This window comes from Anabrus simplex, chromosome 1 (genome assembly GCF_040414725.1).
Source record: "Anabrus simplex isolate iqAnaSimp1 chromosome 1, ASM4041472v1, whole genome shotgun sequence".
NCBI lineage: Eukaryota > Metazoa > Arthropoda > Insecta > Orthoptera > Tettigoniidae > Anabrus > Anabrus simplex.
This window is the reverse complement of record NC_090265.1, coordinates 710326261-710339362: the sequence shown is the minus strand read 5'-3', so window position 1 is coordinate 710339362 and position 13102 is coordinate 710326261. Positions and strand designations below refer to the sequence as shown.

Genomic DNA, 13102 nt, shown 5'->3' with positions numbered 1-13102 from the left:
AAGAGCCCCCATCAGGTCGAGCAATTCCGACTGACTTTAACCCCTCAGCGCCGACCTCTATACGTGGTATAGACCCCCTTTTCTTCCGTAGCCGCCGACCTCTATACGTGGTATAGACCCATACATGGTTTCGCATTTACGGCTATAGCGCGAAGAGTTTTGGTGTTATGGATATGCAAATTGTTTTGTTTCCAAGAAGACATTTTCGGGTTTATCAGTGTTCTAAATAAGTATTGAAAATCGTTAAAGTGTAGCTGCTTTTGCAAGGATAAGTATATGTCAATTATGTCTGAGCACCAATCCCTGCTTTTTTAACAGTCCGTTTGCTTCATTCTTTCCCACAGAATAAAATAAAGAAATTATGATCTGAGAAGTTTGTCTATTCGTGTGATGTTCTTTGCTCTAATTTTGTATTAAGAGTGCGGTTTATTTATTATATTTGTCTTTATTTCTCAGCTTGTAGTCTTTTCGTAACTCTCTACGAGTACTCTGTATAGGCATCAGTTAGTGCTGCTTTCTGTCATACGACACGAGAAGCAGTTGTGCATGGTATATATCTCGTTTGAAAGACGATGTATCGACCTTTTAATCTGAAATATGTATCGAGTTGTTTTGATTCGTCATAAATGTTATTCCCCTCATTCAGTTTCGTCCTGCCGCTTTCGGTCCCGCTGCAGCTTCATCAGCTTGTGTGACGCACCGCGCTCAATGGCTAGCTCCTGCTGAGTGTAGCGTGCTTGAAATATTGTATAATTCAAATGAAAGTTTAGTCGGAAGTAGTAGTGGCAGTATTAGCAGTAGTGATAATGAAATAGATGATGTAGCAGTGGTAAATGATGAGAGTGACGATGAGGAGGAACCAGTACTTGGAAATTTCGTGTAGGAGGCTATAGATACGCATACAGGTCAAAGGGAAGCTTTCAACAGTGAATTATGATTCCTAGATTCTCCAATAATATTTAGACAAGTCACAGGGACAAACATTGAGCAGTTATCTTATCAGTTTAAGCTGATGGAAGGTTTGTTTACGTAGTAAAAAATACGCTTCTCGGGCGGGAAACGAAATATTCAAGGCCGGCGCGCATCAGATAATACAGTTCCAAGGTTGCAGGAAATACGTTTTATCAGGAAATTAGCACCCAAGAGTGAGAAATCCAAACCTCAGAGACGTTGTATCGCGTGTTTAAAACACGGTGAAAAGAAGACATCTGTGTACTGCTGCCAGGAGTGTGCCTTGGGTCTCTTGTCTCGAAGAGTGCTTCGAACTCTATCACACGGAACTAAATTACTAAGGAAATGTGAAACAATTATGTAATTATCTTCATGTGCATAGTTCTACCACAAGGAATTCCAAATTTCGTTTATATCGGGCCACTCTTATACTAGTAGTAACGCTTTAAGTGAATCAATGTATTTCAGTTGCGCGTAGTTGAAATCTCATCCGGCCGCGGGATAGGAAGCTCTTTAATCGGCTGCGACGCTGAGGGGTTAAGAACAAGCAATTTAACATTATACACCATATTCGATGCTTCTTGATTTATCATTCTGAACATGGATGAGGGGAGGTTCTCATCATCGTCATCATCATCATTTCCCTTTATCCAGCTGTAGCCGGGTAGGGGCAAATATGGTTCCTCTCCACTTTCTTCGGTCTTTCCACCACTCCTCCTCCAACACTGTGTCCCAGTCCAGGTTTATTTCTATAATGCTGCGTTGGATGGTATCCTTCCATCTCAATCGTGGTCGTCCACGGCCTCTCCTTCCTTGGATTTGCATTTCCATCACCTGGCATTCTTTCGTCGCTCATTCGCTTTATGTGCCCAAACCATCTTAGTCGGCTCTTCTCTATTCTATCATTCATTTTTTCCACTCCAATTTCTTCCCGGATTTTCTCATTCCTTATTTTGTCTCTTCTACTCTTCTGTATCATACTCCTCAAGAACTTCATTTCGGCTGCCTGTATTCGACTCTCATCCTTCTTTGTCATTGTCCAAGTTTCTGCTCCGTAAGTTGTTATGGGTACGTAATATATCTTGTACATAGTATCCTTTGCTTCCGTTGGCACATCTTTGTCCCACAACATGTTTCTTACACTATGATAGAAACAACTTCCAGCTTGAATCCTTTTACTAATCTCAGCATCCAGTCGAGCATTCTCCATTAATTCACTCCCCAGGTAATTAAACGTTTCCACTACTTCCAGGGGCTTGTCTGCAAGTCTAATCTGACCTTTCCCTTCTTTCTCTCCTCTAGTCATAACAAGAGTTTTACTCTTTTCTACACTTATTTTCAATCCACATTCTTCGATCTTCCCATTCACCACATTCAACTGTTCTTGAACCTTCTTGTCGTCTTCTCCCCAAATCACAATATCATCTGCAAATAACATCATGTTCATTTCTCTTCCTCCATATGCTGCTTTTGCTGTTCTCATGATGTCATCCATTACTATTGTAAACAGGATTGGTGATAGAACACTTCCCTGTCTCAGCCCACTAGTTATTTTGAACCAACTTGTCCTGCCAACTTGTGTTTGCACGCAACTACAACATTCCTTATACAATGCCATGATCATTTTTATTAATCCCTGTCCAATTCCTTTTTGCACCAGACTGTCCCAAACTTTCATCCTGGGGACACTGCCATATGCCTTTTCAATGTCAATGAATGTCATCACCATATCATTCCCGTACTCCCAATGCTTTTCCATTGGTTGTCTCATAATGAAAATGGGCTCTATTGTTGACCTTCCACTTCTGAAACCAAACTGATTTTCCTGCATCTGATTCTCAACCCTCAACCTTATTCTACTTTCCAGTATCCTTTCCATTATCTTAGCAACATGGGATATTAGAGTAATTCCCGTGTAGTTCTTCAAAACTTTCTTATCACCTTTCTTGAAAATTGGGATGATTATTCCTTTTTGCCAATCCTCAGGGACGTCCTTATTCTCCCAGATATTCCTGAGAACCCGATATGTCCACTGCAGGCCTACAGCTCCAGCTGCCTTTATCATCTCCACTGAAATTTCATCTATTCCAGCAGTTTTTCCATTGTTCATCTTTCTTACTGCCTTTTCAATTTCATTCATTGTAATTTCTTTATCCATTTCTTCATCAACTAATTGCCTTTCCTGGTTGTCCATTGAATGACTGTCATCCGTTCTTATGTTCAGCAGCTTCTGAAAATACTCTCTCCATCTATTTCTTATTTCTTCTGGCTTCGTTAAAATTATGCCACCTTCATCCTTCACAAATCTGGTGTTTACTTGATCTCTCTTTTTGTTTCTTAAGATACCATACAGTAATTTCTTGCTGCCCTGCGTATCATCTCTCAATTTCTGTGTGAATAAGGCTCAGCTTTTCCTCTTTTCTTCCTCCACTACTTTCTTGGCCAAATTCTTTGCCTCCACATATTTTCTTCTACTTTCTTCAGTTTTAGATGTTTTCCATGTTTTCATGCCATTTTCTTTTCCTTCACTTTAATCTTTACCCTATCATTCCACCAGTGTGTTTCTTTATCTTTCACATTTCCTGATGTTCTACCACACACCTTTTCTGCACATCCAACCAGTGCTTCCTTAAATCTTTTCCATTCCTCTTCAACATTCCTCACCTCTGTCCTGGGTACCAAGGAAATTCTTCTTGTATGCTTTTCTCCTTCAACTTCCATACTTTAATTCTTTTCTCTCTTCTTAATTGGGGTTTTTCAATCTTTCCAACTTTCAATTTTCCTATCACAACTCTATGATCTCCACCAAAGGCTTCTTCATGCATGGCTGTTAAATCTACAAGGTTCTTCCGGTGTTCTTTCTCTATGATTATATAATCAATCATGGTCTTTGTTCGTCTGTCTCCCCAACCATACCTTGTAATCTTCTGACTGTTGTTCTTCCTAAACCAGGTGTTTCCAACAATCATTTGATTCCTCATGCAAAAATCCACCAACAACTCGCCTTCTGGATTTACATTTCTATATCCAAAGGGCCCTACATCATCATCCTTTCCTTGTCTTTCCATTCCAACTTGTGCATTTAGATCTCCCATCAATAACACTTCCTTATCTTCTATCTGTCTCTCCACTTCCTCTAAGAAGTCCTCTAGATGTTCATATATGCAACCAGTTTGTGGGGCATACAACTGAAATAGATCTTTCACGCCATTTTCAAACTGGAGTGTCATCATCATCATCATCCTATTGCTGATGTACTTTGTATTTTCCACATATTCTTGGTTTTCTCTTCTAAGTATGATGGCCACTCCATTTTTTGCTTCAGGTCCTCCGCTGTAATACAGCCTGTATCCTTCTCTCAGAGGGATCTCCCCTGTACCCCTCTTCTTGGTCTCGCACAGTCCAAGTATGGCTATATCTTTTTTATTTTTTCTGCGTGTAGTTAAATGATCTCATTGTATCATTTGACAATAGCTTTAGTGTATTTTCCATTGTTACAAAATTTGAAAGCGATATCTTAAGCGGTTTTTACAGAATAAATTATTTAGTGAAGGTACTCCACAACTATACTTGACAAGCAAATTATTACTCTAGGTTTTGCCAGACAGTGAGTCAAAGATAGTCCATGGGAAATGGTTAATGTTAAATACTGCAATTAAGTAAGAATAGGATACACCTCAAGATATGGCACAGTACATCACTGACTTCCGTGTATAATTTATATTTTCTCGCGTCTAGTTAAAAGTTTCGAAAGGCTATTCCCATGCAAATTTTTATCGAGGAGGTTATCATTTCTCTACATGTGTTTGAAATGTTTTCATGATACATATATGGTTAGGTTAGCTGATGCCATGTGAAGAAGAAAAATGTTTGCCACAGAAGCCTCTGGAGTGATACGGTATTTCTCCGAATCTAAGACAACGGTTTTTCATCAGAATCTCCTGTGAAAAATCAAGGCTCATCTTGCATTTGCGGCCTAAATAATGAACACCACTGGCAACTACCGCGGTAACCACAGTGCTTCTTTTCACCCCTGAGCGCGCGCACACACACACAAAACTCGTTGACAATAAACGACTGCCTCTGGGTAACGTCATTGAATCTTGAGAAATAGTGAAGAGAGAATGACGTTCTATTAGCCTCTACAAGAAAACATTTCTCAAATCTGCAGAATGGCATCAAAACATGCGAGCCTTCCAATTCTTAGAAAGGCCACGACTCAGTGGCAGATTTATCATGCGTCTATTGTACCTGACGCTTAGTAAAATCCAGTTTTATAGACAGCAGGAATATTTTTGTGATGGGTGATAAATCATCGTATTGTAAAGATACGGTGAACAGGTATTGCCGGAAAATTTGCAACGGGTTCTCTTCAGTTAATGGTTATTAAACACTCGGAAATGTAGAATATTTGTGCAGCCACAACAAAATACGGCATACGCCTAACTAAAGCCGATATTCGGCATTAGCATGAAGATGAAGAGAGCTAAAAATGTGCATATACAAAAATGCATTCAGTGGCCTGCAACAAGGACGCTTTAAAGAAGTAGAAGATGAAATTGTGAGGTATGTGCACGAAAAATGCAAGGGCGGAATGGCCATGCCACAGCGCAGTAAACTCATTTGTTGACATTCAGTATTAGGCCTATAAATCGCTAGCCGCCTAAGTTGGTTGAACCCGGCAAGCAAGATTCGAGTATAGCGGCTGGCTGTAGCTGACGCTGAGTAGAAGTAACAGTTTTATAGACAGTAGGAATATCTTCTTGATGGATCGTTGTATTGTAGAGACGTGTGGAATAGATATTACCGGCAAATTTTCAACAGGTTCTTTTTGATATTATGATGCCAATTTTAAGTTAATGGTTATTAAACTCGCGAAAATAAAGATTAATGTACAGCCTGTCATAGGTACGATATTCTAATTGTGGCAAAACCTTCAATAATCATATTTAATATAATAGATAAAATAATAGGAGTTATGATGATCAATAAATTATTTTAATATATTAATTTTTTGTGTCCTGGGATGTATAACGTCCATATACTTATCCTGCTTATATATTAGCACGCTCAGTTTACAATGAATAAGGTACCAGTGGACAGGATTTTTAAAGACTTGTCACATAGCAACGGACATATTAACATACGAAGACTTCCAATATGGCACCAAGAAACATCACCAATAGGTAGGGACCTGAAAAATTAGCATCTATTTGTTTCAAAATTAGCATCTATGTTTTCCAAAATTAGCATATATTTACAAAGATAAAATAAAGACGAAGATAAGATAAACGCAAGGTATTATTAATTTTAACGATTCCAAGTTTATGAAGTGCAATTATTGTCCTTGGTTCACACACAATACAAATTCATTGTTCAAACGAAAGCACTGTCAGTACTTCGGCATTGCTTTTTTCAAATTGCACCGTTTGTCTGTAACCACTGTGTTGTAATGAGACAACATGCACTCGCTATCTACATGGTTCCTTTGGGTCCACAACAAGTCAAGACAGTATTTAGCAAATATGCTGAACTGTGTCTGAACTGCAGTTAATGCAAGCATGACATCACATTTTTCACTTTCTTTCATCTGTGTTTGAATTGCATGTTTCAGAGAACAGTATAACCAGACCAGATATCGTTTTGTAAGAGATCTGTTACTCCAAACAATTTCTCAAGCTCATCTAATTTATCAGTATTATTCAAAATTATATATTTTTGATACAAAGCTTGAGAAATTGACAAGAATTGCTTATGGTTGGGGTTTTAGCTTTCAATGTGGCTAGCTTGCACTGTGAAGAATGAGCAGCTTTGACAAATGTGTCTCTACATGCAGCCTGCTATAGAGGAGCGAGCTTAATTAAAGCATCATTAGTTCCCGCAGAAAAATTCCCCTCACAAATGAAGGTAAAACTGCGTCAAGGTTATGCAGTTTGGGGTAAAGGAGATGAGAGGTAGGATACAGAGACCCTTCAAGTTCAGTAAGCAGGTCAACCAACCATGTGGGAGTTAAGCCTATTCACTTCTCGGTCACTCAGATCAGTCAGGTACTTAATACCACAGTTGTTGACGTCTTTCATGTCAGAGATCTTGAAAAATGTGACATCAATAAAGTAAGCACTCAAATAGAAGACAGCCTGAAACCAGCTATTCCATCGGGTTATGACAGGTGCAGGAAAAAGCTTTGCTTTCCTTGAAGCACCATACTTTGCTGTTGAGAACTGTAAATAATTATATTTTCGCTTTCTTGTGTTCAAAAATGCAGATTTTACCATTGCAACCACATGATTTAAATCTGTCATCACTGCGACCCAACTACTGCCAACCAAGCTGATCTTGTGCGTCCAGCACTGTACATGCACTAAATGATCACATATGACCACAATTAATGTTTCATAACACCGGGTCATGTATGGGGAACTGTCACTAACAAACACTTTAACTGCATCATATGGTACACTATAACTGTGCAGAGCTTCTAAAACAGCATGAGAGCAGTTTGTAGCATTTCCTGCATCAAAATAGTTCACAGAAACAACGTGCAGCTCTCTTTTCGATCCGGCTGGTACTTGGAATATGATGATAAAAACACAACGGCCCATTCTATCTGTAAAATGAAATGTAGTATGGATTTTAGTGCCGGGATATCCCAGGACGGGTTTGGCTCGCCAGGCGCAGGTCTTTTAAATTGACACCCATAGGCAACCTGCGCGTAGTGATGAGGATGAAATGATGATGACAACAACACGTACACCCAGCCCCCGTGCCAGGGAAATTAACCAATGATGGTTAAAATTCTCGACCCTGCCGGAAAACGAACCCGGGACCCCTGTAACCAAAGGCCAGCATGCGAACCATTTAGCCATGGTGCCGGACATTCTATCTGTAGTTTCATCACAGAGTATGTTGATGTTCTACCCCATTAGAGCCTCTGCTGTTCTTTTCTTGTGGTCAGATACAACTTCTAGAAAGGAAGAAAGACCTCAAATTGTAACAAAGTAATTTAAATTTACTGGATCAATTGGGTACGGGTAAGATAGTTCGATATGGATATCGCACTCAAATTCGGCATCCTTCAATTTTGTGCGTGGTTTCGATATCGTAATAACTACACTATACCCGGTCAATGAAAATCGAAACTTACACGGTAAATATACTCCATGTAGATTTCTCACACATGGCAGCTCTTCATTTGAAAACTCAGTAATCCAGGCTCTTAGCTCTTTGCTTTCCAGCTTTTCCAGAGGTAAATTTGCTTTGGCAAATACTTCAACTGTGCGTTTCAAGAAGTTTTCTTTGGGAATTTTTTGTCGTTTACAACTATCTAACTGTGTAAGCACAGAAGATTGCTTTCTTTGAGATGTACTAGCAGCAGGCGTTGAACTTTCGTTATCGCGACGCTTACCCACGTGTTTTTCAGATTTAACATGTTTCACAATGCTACAGTTTTTTTTCCCATCCAACTCGGCAATTACAATACTTGCAAAACAATGTCACTGAATCTGTGGTATATAAACCATCTTTGCATATTGCTGAGGCCTCTCGTGCGCAGTTTTTGTCATGCACCCCGTAACCTAAACAATTGCCTGGACTTTCTACTCTTCACTAGTTTCTATTTTGAACAACAGGAAAACAACGCTGCGTCTATCTCGTTATTTCTGTGACACTCTATTTACATTTCAATAATAATCGACACAGATCTTATTCCCCTTGCTATTCCCATTGTAAATATTGATTAAAGTCAGCAAGCAACAATCGATCGGCTACTTTTCTTCATCGGTCGGAACGGTCGAAATATTTATGCATCATATTTTGAGTATTTCTGACCATTTTGCCGAAATACGTTGTTTTCAACAGTAAAATAGCACATTTTCGAAGAATTCGCAACAAAATTGCATATTCATACTAATTTCGCATTTTGGGTCACAATTCACATTTTGTCGCACTTCTATTTTATGCGTAAAAATTATTTTATTCCACATTAGAATTACCATAGGATTGGATTCAGTACAAGAGTAAAAAATTCGCATTTATCGCAAATGCGATTTTTTCAGGTCCCTACCAATAGGTCATTGGAGTGAAACATGTATACTGTATATTCTTTGTAGATTGTTATAGAAAAGAGCGATTGTTTTTTAGGGAAAAGATCGCAAGTGCGAGGATAGAAAAAAAGGAATATTGAAGAGAACAGTATTTGTATCAGAGTGACAATAAATTTGTTATATAAAGAAGTAAACATGTTCTCGTGTGATATTTTTCTTTCATAAGAAAAAGGAAAAATCGCATTTTGAGAATGATAAATTGGCGACAGCGACAGGACTTTTGAAATTCAGTGATGAAGATTGATAAAATGACCGTCGTGATTTTACGGAAGGTGCTGGCATATAAAATATAGTATACAATTTTTTATTTTTCTTCCACCTATTCAATAAAACTAAACTAAACTAAAAACACTGGAACTTAAATTAATTCCTTCGAAATAAGAACTAACACAAGAACGTAGTGTATGACTAAACATCATGCTAAAACTTCATTGCGTTGGAATGTATTTCCTCAAAAAATCTTATAAAATATTTTAACTTGGAGCATTACTCATCATTGTCATTTTGTACCATTTAGTTTTAAGTTAGTTATATCTTACATTTGACTATGGCCTCGGCCATCAATGTGTTAATTCTTTACGTATCTAATCTAGTTCCTTACATAATGCCTACATGTTGTTGTTGTTGAGTCATCAGCCATAGACTGGTTTGATGCAGCTCTCCATGCCACCCTATCCTGTGCTAACCTTTTCATTTCTACGTAACTATTGCATCCTACATCTGCTCTAATCTGTTTGTCATATTCATACCTTGGTCTACCCCTACCGTTCTTGCCACCTACACTTCCTTCAAAAACCAACTGAACAAGTCCTGGGTGTCTTAAGATGTGTCCTATCATTCTATCTCTTCTTCTCGTCAAATGTAGCCAAATCGATCTCCTCTCACCAATTCGATTCAGTATCTCTTCATTCGTGATTCGATCTATCCATCTCACCTTCAGCATTCTTCTGTAACACCACATTTCAAAAGCTTCTATTCTCTTTCTTTCTGAGCTAGTTATCGTCCATGTTTCACTTCCATACAATGCCACGCTCCACACAAAAGTCTTCAAAAACATCTTTCTAATTCCGATATCAATGTTTGAAGTGAGCAAATTTCTTTTCTTAAGAAAATTCTTCCTGGCTTGTGCTAGTCTGCATTTTATGTCCTCCTTACTTCTGCCATCGTTGGTTATTTTACTACCCAAGTAACAATATTCATCTACTTCCTTTAAGACTTCGTTTCCTAATCTAATATTTCCTACATCACCTGCCTTCGTTCGACTGCACTCCATTACTTTTGTTTTGGACTTATTTATTTTCATCTTGTACTCCTTACCTAAAACTTCATCCATACCATTCAGCAACTTCTCGAGATCTTCTGCAGTCTCAGATAAAATAACAATATCATCGGCAAATCTCAAGGTTTTGATTTCCTCTCCTTGGACTGTGATTCCCTTTCCAAATTTCTCTTTGATTTCCTTTACTGCCTGTTCTATGTAAACATTGAAAAGGAGAGGGGACAAACTGCAGCCTTGCCTCACTCCTTTCTGGATTGCTGCTTCTTTTTCAAAGCCCTCGATTCTTATCACTGCAGACTGATTTTTATAAAGGTTGTAGATAATTCTTCGTTCTTGGTATCTGATCCCTATCATCTTCAGAATCATAAATAGCCTGGTCCAATCAACATTATCGAATGCCTCTTCTAGATCTACGAATGCCATGCACGTGGGCTTGTCCTTCTTGATTCGATCCTCTAAGATCAGACGTAAAGTCAGGCTTCACGTGTTCCTACATTTCTTCTGAAGCCAAATTGATCTTCCCCCAACTCAGCTTCAACTTGTTTTTCCATTCTTCTGTAAATAATACGTGTTAAAATTTTGCAGGCATGAGATACTAAACTAATAGTGCGGTAGTTTTCACACCTGTCAGCACCGGCTACATATTAAGTTAAATTCTTAAATGTTCCTAACAATTCTTTTAACAGTCATAAGTCAAATTTTGAACAGGTACCTGGTTCGGTTTTGAGGCTGATGATGCCCTTTAAAAAGGGGCGACACATGTACCATTTCATATTTTAATGAGGATTAAACCTTGATATTATGACTGATTGTATTAAAGAAGTGGAAGAAAAATAAAAAAATATCAAATTATACTATTTTTTATATAAATTACTTTCAATACGGATTTCACAATGATTCTTATAACTTGTAAGGTGCTGGCATCCCAAGGTTTACCGACGGCCAGAAGCAAGGCGGAGTTACAAGAGAGGCTGTGCCAGGATTTGATAAAAAACGAGAAGCGAGAAGGACCCAGGCAGTTTCGACTTCAAAGTCACCTTGAAGAAGGAAACCAACGACCGGGTAAGCATTATGATTGCACCACTAACTACTTTGGTTGAGGCCCTGTCTAAAAACATCAAGACCCAATCTGAAAAACTCGAAGGGAAAATAAGGCCCAGTCTCAAGAAATAAAGGACCGAATCAATTCCTAGGTCAAAGATCTGAAGAAGATATTTCAAAAATTAATGACAAAATCAGCAGTGTAGAATTAGATGTAGATAAAGTAGTAAGTCATATGCACACCTTGGAAAACAAAGTAGAGGAGAAGATTGGAGAAATCGAGCAGGAATCCAACAGTTTTAAAACTGAAGTAAGCCAGAAATTTACGAAGTTTGGATCCGAGGTTAACAGAAAAATTTTAACCTTGGAGAAAAACATTTCTGTAAGCAGTAGTCAACCTAGCAGAGGCATGGACCTCCCCCTTGGGATACCGGTCAATCCCAGAGTAATCAAAGACAGCCTACTGGAATTTCATGGGAGACTCAAGAAGTGTCCTAAAGCACTTCCAAAGACATCGGAGTCTCTACTGGGTAGGACAAATATACCTATGGAAATATATTTGCAAATTGTCAGCCAGCAGCTAAAAGCATCAGCAGGGACTTAGTGGCAGAACATTAAAGGGCTCGGCCTTGACTGGGAGGAATTTTTGAAAGAATTCATCCAGAGATTTGACTCCGAGTCTGTCCAAACGTCGGTACAAAAAAAAAGTTCCTAACTGAAGCGCAACCCAGTGGAATGAGAGCAGAAGAGAGAAGGAGATAATTTCTTAAGTAGTTTGTGGTCTCTGTGGAAAGAAGATGCAAGAAACTGTGGCTTGTAATCCTAAGGAAATCACCACATATGAAGTTTGCAGCACTTATCTCATGTGACTTGGAGCACAGTTTTTCAAAATTCAAGCAGATTTTAACAGGAGTCAGAAAACGTTTTACTTCTGAAAACTTATAAATATATTTCGTAGTATAGAGCTAACTTAGTTTTCGGGTGTAGTTATATAATAAAGACATGGTTCTGTAAACAAAGAGCACGCCTGGTGACCATGATTGTTAATGTGTCAAGTCTTGAGGGTCTGACACTGTGGATAGCCGGCTCGTGTCCCAATGGTCGAAAAAATTTTCACTATCAGAATGTTGGCCGGCAGGGTTGGGGAGGTGGTGGTGTACAAATTCAAATCAGCGGACTGCGTGTCAGAAGCCTGGATTTTTATTCCAAACTTCTCCACAGTGTTTATATGAAGTGGTGGCATATGCTGTTGATAGCAATTCATCCGTCAGATGGAGACATTAAGCCTTGAGCAGATTCCTTAGTGCCATTCGACAGGAGTGGGCTATGTCCCGGTACCACATTTCACCCTCTCCCTTGCTACCATTATACATCACATGATCCATATAATCTCCTTAACTCCTCCAATGACGCTGATGTCAGGAAGGGCATCCAGTCATGAAATTTTGCTATGAAGATTCATTTCAATTTATACCCAACCCCTAAAGTGCACATACAGAGTTTTGTAAACGTAATAAACTATTAATATGTACTAACATTGGTATACATTTCCATAGTGCTTTTCATCGTAACTACGTGAATCATCAGGCTACTTTTATGACTTATAATGTCATAATTACAGATATTCTAGCAATTATTGCAATATATATGATGCTTCTTCTTTACTTTTTTTCTGTAACAACCTATACATTTCTAAATAGACGATATAAAATTCTAAAACATCAGGTAA

At 38.6% G+C, this 13102-nt stretch overlaps 1 protein-coding gene across 4 annotated transcripts in view; it reads right to left on the bottom strand.

Moving 5' to 3' along the window:
- LOC136856717 (transcriptional regulator ATRX homolog) overlaps positions 1-13102 on the bottom strand; it is a 462565-nt gene that overhangs the window by 90013 nt on the left and 359450 nt on the right. The gene's annotated exons all lie outside the window — the stretch shown is intronic.